Source organism: Dermacentor albipictus, chromosome 1 (genome assembly GCF_038994185.2).
Source record: "Dermacentor albipictus isolate Rhodes 1998 colony chromosome 1, USDA_Dalb.pri_finalv2, whole genome shotgun sequence".
Classification (NCBI taxonomy): Eukaryota; Metazoa; Arthropoda; class Arachnida; order Ixodida; family Ixodidae; genus Dermacentor; species Dermacentor albipictus.
In genome coordinates, this window is record NC_091821.1 from 382786849 (window position 1) to 382801191 (window position 14343).

Sequence of the window (14343 nt, forward strand, 5' to 3'; positions counted from 1 at the left end):
TTTTCTAGAGAGGGGAGAGAGAGAGAGAAAGCAAGGATAAGAAAGACAGGGATTTCAACCAGAACTAGAGAGGGGAAATTAATAGCTAATTAATGTTAGTGACGCCAGGCGTTCGTGAGTAATTTTTCGTAATAAAGCGGGCTGCTTTGTTTTGGACTGACTCGAGCTTGTTTATGAGGTACGTCTAATGTGGGTTCGAAATAAAGGACACGTACTCTATTTTTGAAAGAACCAGTGCCGTATAGGCAAATAATTTAGTGAATTTGTTTGCTGAGCAAAGGTTACGCCTTATGTAGCCAAGGGTTCTACACGCTCTGATAGTAATGGCTTCAATGTGTTTATTCCTTGCAACGTTTGAAGACAACTGAATTCAAAAGTATTTTAGTGCGCGTGCATGGGCAATACTAATGCCGTTCATCAAGTAATGGGTAAGCCTCAAGTTACTAGCTCTAGTGAAAGTGAAGGTCAGATTGCAAAGCGTCAACGTCGGAAGAGTTAATTATTCTTCTATACAATGCGCAGTGATCTTCACATAGTGTTATTGTAGATTTAATATTATTGCTGATGGCGTTGACATATAACAGGAATAAAATTGCCCTGCGGCAATTTTATTGCCGCAGGGCTGTTTATTCCTGCTATAGCAGGAATAAACAGCCTTGCGGCACCCAGAATTTTGCTAGTGATGGCGGAGAAGGAATTCCGTTAGTATCTGCAAATCGACACCGGTTAGTTGCAACTTTACTAAGTCAATTCATGGCCCTACTATTTATATTTACGGTCCTACTATTTAACGACTACGAAAATAGGAAACGACTAAACCATGTAGTAACAGCACGTCAAACCTAACTTTACTCCCTAGGTTTGCTTAATGACATGCCATATAAGTTTTTGTAACCTGCTTTACCTTTACCTGTCGGTGATTCTCCGAATAGACGAACGAGAAGAAACTTAGGATAAAGTGAAGAAGTTATTGCGCATATGGTGCTCTTGGTACAATAAGCTTATGCACTTCAAGGAAGCAATATATATCGATATGCGAGATAACAACGCAAGCAAGCTATTTCGGAGGTTAGCGTTTCCTTAATGACTCAGCGTGAAGTTTTGATAAGCACCACTTGCACCAACTTTTTCATCGCTGCTAAGGTAAAAAAACGTGATAATAAATAGGGCCTAAACTGGCGGTGTTGCTTTGAAGGAGACGCACTAATTACGCCTAATTGCGGAATCCCTGTTGGCACCTTTCCCTGTATGAAGATGGCTGAGGAGCAATATTAAACTAAGCTGAATAAGATAAGACGTCCCAGAAAAGTCGATAAGTCCCCCCAAAAAACGCCGCAGCTTCTCGGCTTCGACAAAATTTTTGAAACGTACTTTGTGAACACCCGTGTTCCTTTTTTTTAATTAATGGACGCTTACTGAGCAGCAGATGGCGCTAAGACAACGATGGCCTCTAATCGCGAGTCTACTGTAAACAAGGATGAATTATTTTCGCCAATAGTAATTCGCATATAATAAGCCAGCAATATTGGTATTGTGACGTCGGTACAGCACCAGAGATGCTTGACACGATTTACTGTGGCCTTATTCTTTGATATAAAGAAAGGCCTGTCACAATGTAACTCCTTAGATGTAGATTAATTTGGTTGGATAAGCAGCTATCTGCGTGAAAGGTCTTTCTTCATTTTGACTGAAGACGGGACAATAGTTACTAGTTACACCTCTGGTGGTGTTCCGCAAGGTTAATTAGCCCTGCACTTTTCAGTGAGGTGTTAGAGGTTTAGGTTTTTTGTTGCAATACCTGCAGCTAGTGATCTGTGCTAACGATAACGTTATAGTAATCCTCAAAAAGGGAGACGTTAAGGAAGTGAAAAATTATAGGCCCATTAGCTTACTTCCAGTATTGTATAAAATATTCACTAAGATAATTTCCGATAGAATAAGGACAACGCTTTACTTCAGTCAACCAAGATAACAGTCTGACTTCAGAAAGGGTTACTCACAATGGATTGCATCCATGTCATATATGAGGTAATCGAGAAATCTAAAGAGTACAATCAACCTCTCTAGGTAACTTTCATATGTTATGAAAAGGCATTTGATTCAGTAGAGATACAAGCACTCACAGAGGCCTTACGTAATCAAGGAGTACAGGAGAGGCGTACGTGAATATGTTAGGAAATATCTACAAAAATTGCACAGCTACCTGGGTTCTCCACACGAAAAGCAGAAAGATGCCTACAAAGAAAGTGGTCAGGCAAGGCGACACAATCTCTCCAATGCTATCCACTGCATGCTTGGAAGAAATATTCAGGCTGTTAAACTGGGAAGGCTTAGAAGTTGTGATCAGCGACGAATATCTCAGCAACCTTCGGTTTGCAGATGACATTGTTCTTTTCAGCAACACTAGGGACGAATTACACCAAATGAGTGAGGACCTTAACAGAGAAAGTGTAAGAGTAGGGTTGAAAATTATTACGGGAAAGACAGAGATAATGTCCAACACCCTGGCAAAGTAGAAAGAGCTCAAGATCATTAGTGAGCCTCATGAGTCCGTGAAGGAGCACATTTATCCAGGCCATGCAGTTACTTACAGGGGACACTGATCATGAGAAGGAAGTTCACAGAAGAAAAAAAATGCATACGGCAGGCATTGGCAGATCCTGACTGCGAGCTTACCACTATGATTGAAAAGAAGTTGAGGACCCTGCAACGAGCGACGGGGTAAAAAAATGATAGACGTAACGATAAGAGACAGGAAGAGAGCGGTGTGGTACAGGGAGCAAACGGGGATAGCCAATATTCTGATTGACATTAAGAGAAAGAACTTCAGCTGGGCAGGCCATGTAATGCGTGAGCTAGATAACCACTGGACCCTTACGGTTGCCGGATGGGGGCCAAGACAAGGGAAGTGCAGTCTAGGACGACAGAAAACTAGGTGATGTGATGAAATGAGGAAATTCGCAGGCACAAGTTGGAATCAGCTGGCGCTGGACAGGGGTGATTAGAGATCGCAGGGAGAGGCCTTGGTCCTGCAAGTGGAGAAAAATATGATGATGATGATGACGATGACGACGATGATGACGACGACGACGACGGTGGTGATGATATAAATAAGGGTTCTCGGCGTGACACGCTTATAAGTCTACGCGTGACTACAAAAAACTTCAATGGCGGAACCAGGAACTTCTAAGGCAAGTCCTAAAGCTCTCACGTGAAAAATTATGACTCATTGTTCTACAGTAAAGCACGTTGTGGGGCTAGTTGGTGCATAGCTTTCAATAGGTGAAGCGCCAACAGTGACGGCACACAAGAAGGAACACAGCCAGGACAAGGCGCTACTTGCAACCGTTTATTGAAATCACACGTGGCTGATTATATAGCCATGAGGAGAGGGGAACGAAAAAAGAGGGACACTGAATATGTGAATGCGCACGTGCGAGAACACTGAAGATATATATGAAAGGAATCACGCTTAATCTAAATTTAAAACTTATCTAGAAACATGCTTCCTTTCGTGTATATATTCAGAGACGGGGTGCTGACACCGTTGTCCCCTCTTTTCTTAATCTCGTTGGCCTCCAACATTTCACGCGCAACAGAATCTTTACTTTTAAACAGGATTGTCGTATCATGAAGCCTTGCTTGACATACTTGTTAATTCTCATTCCCGTAGGCCTTGCAATGAGGCGGCAAGTTTGAACCATATGCATTTTTCAATGAAAGCTTATGTTCGCGCAGGCGTTCATTAATACATCGGTCAGTTTGTCCGATATACTCTTTTCCACGCTTCAGTGGTATGTAGTATACGACCCCTTCTTCACGCTTAACAAGAGGGTTCGTATATTTAATAGAACATCTTACTTTCTTAGAGTCATCCGCAACAATCAGGCGGCACAAAGTAGCAAGTTTTCGCGGCGCGGAAAAAACCACACGAATTTTGTATTTCATGGCGACGTGTTTAAGATTATGCGCCACTTTATGAGATATGGTATCACCACCGCTTTAGCTTTCTTTTCGACTGCTTGACCCACTTCACATTTTTTTCTTTCTTTCTTCAGCTTTTTCAATAATGCCTCCGAAACTGCGCTTAAAACCAAGCACGGAAAGCCAGCCTTCCTCAACTTCAAAATCTGGTCGTCAAAGCTTGCTTGTGCCTTATGAAAGAGAGAGAAAGAAACGTTTATTGTACGAAACAGTGTCCCGAGCGAGGACGGGTATCACCCTAAGGTGGGAAGGCTCCTTAGTCCAGGAACCCTCTGGCTTCGACTGCCCTCTTGGCCCTGGCGACGAGTTGTCGTTGGTCTTCCAGGTCCCCGAGGGTTAGCTTGGCCTCCCACGTTTCGAATAGGTCGTTTGCTTCTATTGCTCGTTTTGCGTGCGTCTCTGGTTGCATTTCGCTGCCTTCCTGCCACAATTTTTTCAGCGCGAATTCGAGGCACATACTGGCAATCGCACGTTTAACAGTCTAAGAATGTGTACACTCATACGGCAATAATTCTTTGCGGGCACGGGGTCGGTACATTCAGCAGGAACCTTCGTCAGTAAGGGTTATGTCAAGATCTAAAAACTGCAAGCTATTATCCTTGGCTAGTTCATTAGTAAAATCTAAGCCTTTTCCTTGCTGTTTAAAGTCAGATAAAATGGCCTGCACAGTATGGGAGTAGGTCATGGAAGATCGTACCGTCAGTGAAATTAAAATTTTCAACATACCTAAAAACCTTGAGCACTTTGCCTCCGTCAAACACCTTCGATAGCGCTCTGTCGATGTCCACAAGGAAAATGTTGCAAAATACGGGAGCCACGCACGAGCCAATACAAATTCCATTCTTTCGCACATAAAACTGGCCTTGAAAACACACAGCTGCTGAGCACAAATAATGCTCCACGAGTGCTATGAAGTTATCCACAGAAATTCCTGCGGTATTCTGAAAGGATACCTCCCCGTTCTTCTCAATGCAGCTCAGGACGGCAGCTAACAATTCTTTTGCGGAATAGAATAAAAAAAGTCAACAACATCTATTGAAAGGAAGCATCCTACCGATTGGGACTCACGTAAAAGGCTATGATGTCAAGGCTATTCTTTACGATGAATGGGTCATCTATAACCAATGTGTTAAGGAGCTTTAGAAGGCTAACGTTGATTTGCCAGGAACCTCTTTCACTCACAATACATCTGAACGGTATATCATCTTTGTGCGCTTTTGCAGCAAAGAGTACATTTAAACAGTTTTTCCTACATTTGGGGACGCTATTAACGAGCTTCTGTAGTCCAAGGTTATCACACCAAGATATGGCGCGGCTCTTTTCCTTACTTAGCTTGAGTTTCGGCTTGAATTCTTCTGGATGGCTTGTAGAGCCTTTTCATTAAGCATGCCCGACGGCATGGCCACAAACGCTCCTTCTTTGTCGGCCTGCAGGAGTCGAAGGTAATTGTCGCTGAAAAAAATTACGATACGTTTTGTGGGGGTTCTTGGACGAGTTCCTTTCTTAGACACCGTTTTGGTCAGGCTGTCAACTCCGTCCAGCAGACAGCTTTCCTTGTCCTCTGGTTCGGCTTTGTTGGAAATCTTTCTATTCAAGGGAAGAAGCTGATGTCCCGGGATCCCGGGTCCCGGGATCGTTGTTCTACTCTGGAAGCATTGACGTTTTTGCGGTATAAATTAATTCCCCAAACTTACCGATTTCATTAGGTCATCATCCATAGATACTTGTTCAGGAGCCCTCATGTGTCGTATTTGACAAATCGATTGAAGGCTATTGTGAATCTTCTCGCATTTCGAAGCGGGAGGTGTCTGTAAGTATACCCTCTGAGAAAGAGAACATGCTGAAGGGGAGTCAATGCTTCTGTTATACAAGGCACAATTTTCGAGCTTCTTGCAGTAAAACTTACTCGTACTAGAAAATATTTCCACGACAAATATCCGCATAGCTGAGAGTGTTCATGGCCAAGGCTCTGCGGCTTGGCTTCTATGACATGCGTCTTCAATCACGTCAGTGAAAATTGGACTAGATTGTACTATCAACACCCTACATTGGTGCTCATGAATGGAGAGCCCACAATCGGAACCTGACTTGGTATGTCTCAGATCATCGTGCTTGCCTGCTAGCAATGAGGCCGCATACAAGATTTGCCATGCACATTGCTAAACAACAGGTCTATTTGCCAACAAATTTCACGCTTGCTACTCGAATATCAGCAGCTCCTTTTTGTCGGCTTCGGCATCCTATGCAAATGACCATTCCGGATATCAAGGAAAGCACTGAAGCACCGTTGCAAGCTTTGGAGCAAACAATCTTGGAATATCTACGATGCGCACAGAATCAGATGGCATGATTTTCCAGTGGTTCGGCGACGCGCAAATGCTCTGCTTCTGCGGTCATCCCCCCTGCAAAGCCTGTAGAAATCAAGTTGAAGACACCTCGTGCAACTACATGTATGTGTGCAAAACTTGCAGCACTCCATGCTGCCCTTGAAATAATTGTTCAGGAGCCACCTTAACAATGAAAAGTTCAAGGCGGTACTCCAAAGCTGAGAGAACTAAATGCGCTGCACATCTAACGAAGAACCGGTTTCGTATATTCGAGTTATCACAACCGACATGAGGAGGAATATCACACACTCCTTTAACGGTGGCCGAGACACTGCTGTATCAGTATAGCTTCGCAGACGCAGCCACCCAACCTGTAAATGAAAGTGGTCGGTGCGTTTTGATTACACTTTGACAAGGAACATGAAGAGGAAAAGGATGGAAGGCGAGGAGAGGGAGATACAGGGAGGTTATCTAGTGAATAGACCAGCTTCAAGAGGAAGGCTCTAACGAACGAAGGAGCCCAGCAGGAAAAACGTACACCGAGCGAAAAAGAGCAATTACCATAACGAAGTGTATAGGGATAAAAAAGAGGAGGCAATAGGCATCCAATTACCCTAGCAATTTCCTGCGCTGACGGACGTATCCGATGACTTCTTACAAAGGAAGCCGTATCGCACAGCCATCGTTCCTCTTAATGCACAGAACCACAAACGAGAAAACACAAAGGATACGCGAAAGAAGTCAGAAGACTGAGGGCAATTGCAAGGAAGCCGGAACTCTCGAGAGAAACGATGCAAAAGAGCCAGCGTTCAGAAGATGTGAGAGGTAAAGTGCGATTAGCAGTAGAGAGGAAGGCAAATGGGAAGGGATGGAGATTAATAGGAAGTCTGACTAACTAGACTGATTGCATTTCTTCCACACTCAAGTGCAGCCGCGATAGGATGCCATGAAAATACAGCAAGGCAGATCTAGGCTAACGTGTCGTAGTTAGTACTTGGGTGTCATTATACCTGGCGGTTAAACCGAACCAAGGCTGGAATATATATTACTTCGTTATAACAGCGATCGTGATTTCGTGTGATCGACAATTCGTAACGACAGATGAAACTCGCGAAGAAGTTGTATGAGTTTGTTTTGATGTCATCACGAAAGCAGGCGTGTAACCTGTACCATGTTGTAGCTGTTTTCCACGCGATGCTTGCGTTAAATGCCAAGTTTCATATGCGAGACAACCAAAGATTAACTATAGAAACAAGTGGCGAACTGGTTGCCTATAAGGAAAAGTAGGCATACAAGATAGCATTCACTATGTAAACTCTAAAGGTGTCCAATTGCATTTTTATATCTAATGAACTAGTTTGCGAATATGATAGCCATAAATAAATCTTTCGGAAAGGGCTTTTTTTACGTGAGTAAATAATTTGCGTGCCTTCGTGCGAAGCGCTGATAACACGAGGTTTAGAAGAAGTGATATTTTCATAAGAAAAATATATTCTTGAGAGTTGCACGCGTGGCGAAATCTATTCTATTCCGTGACATCCATAACCTCCATTATTACATTGCTCTTCAAAATTATTTAGTAACTGTTGAAAACTGCAATAAGAATTAACTTCGTTAATGTCCTTATCTCACAAAACTTCGCAGATCTGCTTCCACGACGTACGACGTACCAAGCTCATAGGTACGTCGTTTTTGATTCCAAGTTATTTTTTGTGTCATCATATAAGTACCTGGGTATCACAGTGACTCATGATTTCAGACGGTCGTGTCATAGAGCAAGTCTAACAAACGAAGCTAACCGCGTCCTTGGCTCTGTCGGGTGTAACCTTAAGTTTATCCCTTCTCACGTAAAGCTGCTAACGTACCAAACGTTTGTTCATTTCAAGCTGGAATACGTATGCGCAGTTTGGCCCCCGCTTCATATTAACCTACACAAAAAACTGACTCGCAATCCCGGCCCTGCGAAAGTGGATGCCCAGCGAAGCCGCTGAAAACCACCATTACAACTTCTGAAGGGGGTAAGCAATGCCTTATGGCTCAATTCCTCCTCCGGTGCATTATTCAGCCGCAGGAAAATGTGGACGTGCGGACTTCCCCTGTGCTGGAATTCTAGGAAAATACGACCAGCGACAACACACCTCCGCTGGCAGTATTGCAGTTTCTTTTTCCATTGCCGCTCCTCGTATTCACGCTGCTTCTCGGGAGTCCTATCTGTGCGTTGTATAACTATAGCGGTGCTGCAAAAACAATGAAATTCGTTGCTAGGCCGTTTCTTTCACATATGACAGGCTAGTGACGTTGCTTCCCACGTCACAAGCTGCCGTTGCCGTGGCAATACAGTTCTCTTTGCCGGGAAACGTAAGCTGGGAGCACTACGTGCTTCGCGTTGTTATCAGGGGCCGTATTCCGTAACGGTTCGCTTTGGATCGAGTTCGCACTCACGAGCGCCATTGGTCAGCGCTTCGTTGTCGTGATCAATGGTGGGCGTGACTACAAATTTTGTTGTCATCACAGAGATTGTCAATCATCTGGAAGTGAAGCCGTTGTCTTCTACGAGCGGAACCATGGAGAAGTGGTTCGCTTAAGGCTCGAGCACGGTCGCGAGCATGGTCTCGAGGGTTACTAAGGCAACAGTGGTCGCGTGCGATTCTCGCGCTGGCTGGCGTGGCGAGAGAAGCGCCGATAGCGGCTTCTTCGGTTCCGGTGCTGGGGAACGTTGGCCAAGGACAACAACGTGAGGACAGGTAGCGGTGCGATGCGTTCAACATGAATTCCGGAGGCATTTTAGGCTCTTCAAAAACTAAAACTTCGAAGCCTGTTGTAGCCGAAGAGGTTGCAATCACACTGGCGGTGCTCGATGGTCGCAAAGAGGCAATATATAGCGATTCCAATACAGCCATTAAGGCCTACCAAACCGGGTTACTCTTCCCTCAGGCCCTACGCATTCTCCAAAGCGCTGAAAGTACATCTCCCCATTCTGTTACTTAGTTTCCCGCTCACTTGGGGTCGACTGAGGGCTCTTCCTCTAACCTTAACGAAGGCGCGCACAAGGCCGGGCGAGGACTCACTGACCGTGCCCCTCCGCAGTCCCACCTGCCCCGCGGGGAACCCTTGCTCGCGTTCAATGAGGTTACCACATACTACTATCTGTCAAGACGGCTATTCCCCCTCCCGCACCCTGCCTTATGCAGGGCGCGGGTGGCGACCCTACGACTTTTACACGACCGTGCGCGTTCTAACCTTGCGGTTCTTCATGCAATATACCCTGAAATGCACCCCAGCGCAGACTGCCCTGCCTGTAGACTAACGGCAACATTGGACCCTGTGTTGTAGGAGTGTGAACCAATCGGCACCTCCTTCAGTGAGGATAGATGGGCTGCGCTCTTGGGCAGCCCCGAACTCAACGACCCAACCCTGCCCACCCAAAGTGCCCGTGATCGGACCGTCAAGCTCGGCTTGCCGGTCCCTACGTGGAACTAACCGGCTGGCCCGGTGTCTACCCTACGTCTTCTCTGGACCGAATAACGTTCTTTCACTCACTCACTCAGCTAGGATATCGCAGACAACCAGTAATGGTGGTGTTGACACTGCGACGTAAGTGGCATGCGCGCTACGTTCTTCCAGCGAAGCTGTATATCGCTAGGTTCTGGAAAAGATTGCGCGTGTCTATCCAGCTGTGCAGATCGAAAAATTCTCCCCATGCGTGGGCCGATCCCGAAGACAGTGCCACAGGCCGACTCGCGGCGAAAGTGAAGCAGGCTTTAAGCACTCCGCGAACTGACAAAAATAAGTTGAATATCGTAGGTCCAAATACAACCCGTATCAAATATTAGTCTGGTGGCGGTCTCGTAAGCGTGGTGCCTGCCAGGACCGCATGGCGGAAAGGAATACGAACCGTCCATGTGACACCGATCCCGCAAATATGGGACGTTTCACCGGAGCAGCGGCCAGATTTCAGAGGGGGTTTGTGGGGAACCAATTTTTTGTGGCCTGCGTTGTGCGTGACGGCTTGCATTTTTCGAGGGAGATCACAACCATTACTGAACTGCGGGACGTCGACCAAGGCAAGATCGCCTTGGCTACGGTGAAGCGGTGCGTGCCCTCAGAGTGCTGTGAGGTTCGTGTTTGTTCCACGTGCCGGGATTCGTTAGTAAAAGGTGTCGTACCACGTTTTGCGACAATACATGGGTATGTATAACCCCCGGTGCCTCATAATCTTCCCGGGCTCAAACTCGTGGAGTTGCGACTAGTCGCACCTCACGTTTGATTTATGTGCATACGGTGTTTGACACACTGCAATGAACAGTTTGCCATTATGGGGCCCACATACACAGCTTCGCTGGTCATCCAGTTCACAAATGGCATTGATTTTTTTTCCTTCTTTTACCACGGATTCTTGTCAGCAGTGCGTCTGGAATGAATAAGCTATTAGGTTGTTGCAACAGCCAGTCAGTCGCATCATTACCATCGTCGCTAGGTTCATTACGGTTGAGCGAAAATATAGAAAGGGTGTTAAATTTGTCTCTGCGGTGCAGAAGAAAGCAGCAGTCAAGAACGCTTCCTTGACCGCGACAAGATTCTCGAAGTTGTGGGATGTGTGGACGGAACTCTCATCACAATCCTTCGCCCTAAGAAGCTCAGCCACGGCTAGACGAAATTCCATTAGAGCCGCGGCCTACACACAGAAAACCGCTTTGATTGCTTAGCGTATGGCGCACCACCTAGCGACAAAAAATGAAATGAAACAAAGCTGATAAGGTTAGACCACCAGCTGTCCGCGTTGGAATCTTGCAGCTATTACTGGGTATTAGGTTTTCAAGTTCTTTATACAAACCATTATTTTTTACCAAACTAACAACATCCTTCAACTGCTATATCGCCCCAAATTGCAAACAAAAATGATGAAGTGAACTGGTGGCAGAACGCCGCTCGTTCGTTCGTTCGTTCGTCTCCCTCACACCGCGACGTTCCATTCGTTCTCCGAGTGGCGTAACAAAGACGTAACCGCCAGAGCCAACCGGTTCCAGAGTGAACCATTACAGAATACGACCCCAGGAGTGCCTTATCATCGATGATGTGGTTTGAATGCTTGTTTCGTGCTTGTTCGTTACTCAAATGACTGCTATGCTATATACGTGATACGAAAGAAGGTATGTACTTTTCGCTTCAATCACTGAAGGTTTCTCTTTTTTTAATTTGTGAAAGGATTTCGTCTCTTTTTCAGTGAGAACGACTCCGCGAGAAACTTCGACCAATTTGAGGCTCATAGCTTCGCTGTAGAAACACTTGAATCCATGCAAAACCACGTCAATGTATTTGTTTTCTCAGATTACGTACAATATTCTGGCGTCTGTGGACTCAAACATGGAGATAATCTTCCCTGCCTTGCTTAAGAAGGGTACGTGATGCTGGGTTAATATTACCGGAAGGAATGAGAGGGGCAGACAAAGAGTGCCAGAGCGCTCAGTCCTGAGACACGCGGAAAAATAGCGCACCTGTCCATCTACCATAAGTCTTATCACTCGTCTCTTTCTCGCTCGATTATCATGCCTGCTCACCACCTTTCGCTCCGCAACAGCCATTCTAAAGCTCTATACCCACCGCCTGTGCGCACTACAACGCGACTTAATTATTGCTTCTTTTTTCTCGATTTCGAACTGTTCGAACTGCAAGGAACTACAACCATCTGGCCACCGACGCTGTGCACTACTCCAACCCTAGCCACTTCAGGTCAATCATTCGAAGGCTTCGCACAAATGTAACGACCCGTCCCTCAAATAAATAAATAAATAAAATAAAAATTGGACATTAAATGAACCTGCTTGTAAGGTTTCAGAATACAGAGTGAAATAGAGCGTCGCGCTCCCAGTGTTTTAGCAGCATTTATAGACAGAGAGAGAGATAGAAGAGACGAAAGGCAGGGAGGTTAACCAGACGCACGTCCGGCTGGCTGCCCTGCACTGGGAGAATGGGTATAGGGACGAAAAGAGAGAGAGTTATTGCAGTAAAACACGTTGTGGGGTTAGCTGGTGAAATAGCTTTCAATGGATGAAGCGCCAATTGTGACGGCATACTAGGAAGGAACAAAGACAGGACAAAGCACCTTGTCGTGTCTTTGTTCCTTCCTAGTGTGCCGTCACGATTGGCGCTTCATCTATTGAAAGAGAGAAAGAGAGAGAGAGCACAGTTTCGCGCACATATGAAGGTTCGCACCGAGTCTACACATGGTTGCCAAGACCTGTCGACTTGAAGTACTTCAACAACGCTTTCGTGGCTTTTTGTGCGCTCCACGCGTACGGCCATTGTCCAAGGATCTTCATTTCCGAAAATTAGTCTAGAGCCTGGCTAGTTCAATGCTGCCTGGAGAGCATCACACTCGACAGAGACAGAGACATGTGTTCAGTCGTTTCTACAGCTCCACAAGAGTCGCACATGGGCGTATCCTCCTTTCCGATGCGGAACGAGTAGGCCTTCGTAATTTGCACCTCGAGCCAGATGCGGCACAATACTGTCGCCTCAGGGTGGGAACCTTTTGATGGCACTTATAGCTTTAATGATGAATCAAGTCTATGAAGATGAGACTTCAGGAGTTTGTAAGAGGACCAGTATTTGTGGGTTATTGCTTTAGCCACGATATGAAGCTTTCTTGCGGGTTGGTTCTGCAGAAGGGGATGGGAACTCATCGGGCTTCCAGGTGGGCAGACCGGGCGACTTCGACAGTGACGTCATTATCAGCAATGTCGTATGTCTAGGCAGCCACTTGAATATAAATTCATGCCCTTTGGCTATAGCCTGATAGTGGCCTTCTCTTATTTTATATGTCAGCTGTTCATGAGTCCTATAATACAGGGTAAAATGCAGATTCTGAAGTGCAGCCTCAAAGTCTCAAAAATGGCCCATTTTTGAGGTGTCTCTTCCAAGAAGTATTTGACAGCAGTACGCAGGGCAGGAAGCTCCACCGCTGTTGATGTTGTCATTTGTGACAGTTTCACTTTCATTGTGGTTTTCGTAGCCGGAATGACAACGACACCTCAAGAACTGGTAGTTGAGACCAAACCATCGGTATATATGTGTATTTGGTCCCCGTATGTCTTATTGATTGATAACAGCGGCATCCGTTTCAGAGCTAACTTTTGGATGGTTGGCCCTCTTCTTTACACCTGGAATACTTAGACGCACCTGAGGCTGTTGGATACACCAAAAGGGCAATGAAGGCCTCGCTGCTGGTATGTATTCTAATAGAAGACAATCTATATTGGCGATGATAATTTCAGAAAACGTTGCACGAGGTCTCTGCGATGGCAATAATGCCAAGTGATGATCGGGGTCACGGGAAAGATGACGGATATGCGTCATGAGACTTACAAAATGCATACGACAACGTTTCAGGTTTTTTATCGACAAGTTTTATCGCTCAGCGCTAGCGTTGGTGCAGCAGTAAATTCTTTTTTGTCCATGAACTGTAAGCTGCTGTATAGGAGGCCTTCCCCTTTCATGTTACCTTGAGGCGTTCTTTTAGGCGTCATATCTGGGTCTGTTTGTGTATAAACCGGCTTTTCCCATTTAATGAACCAACCTCTTCAACGATTGCTACGTTTAACGGCACGTCTGGGTAGCACGTCTCTGGAACGACACTTCCGTGATAGATATAATGTAATACAAAAAGAGATGTACTGCTACTACATGTCTTGCCGCTGACGACACCCGTTCGCTAAAAGTGTTTTCGTGTTGGATATCGATTGAAACTGCAAGCGTGTCGCGAAGCGAATACCGACTTTGTATTTTAAGCTTTCCGCGAGATATCGAATAACGACGGTTTCCGTCAACAAAGCTCACGTCGCCCTCCATTCATTTATTTATTTCCTCGGTCCACCCACAGAGTTGGTCATTGCAGTAATGTGATGACTGCTCTAGAATTGATTTAAGTGCTATTCCTGGCATCACTGTCGTATTAAACACGGGGCTAAATAGTGATGCACTCCATTTTCTCGGTTCTGTAAAGAAGTACACGCTATCGAGAAAAGTTGATGTG

The 14343-nt window shown here is 45.6% G+C and overlaps 1 long non-coding RNA gene across 1 annotated transcript; it reads left to right on the plus strand.

Annotated features, from left to right (window-relative positions):
• Positions 1–311: 311 nt before the first annotated feature.
• Positions 312–13467, plus strand: LOC139057667 (uncharacterized). Its single transcript, XR_011512976.1, has 3 exons — positions 312–428; positions 7956–7992; positions 13436–13467. It is a non-coding gene; the product is annotated as an uncharacterized lncRNA (long non-coding RNA).
• The last annotated feature ends 876 nt before the right edge of the window (positions 13468–14343 follow it).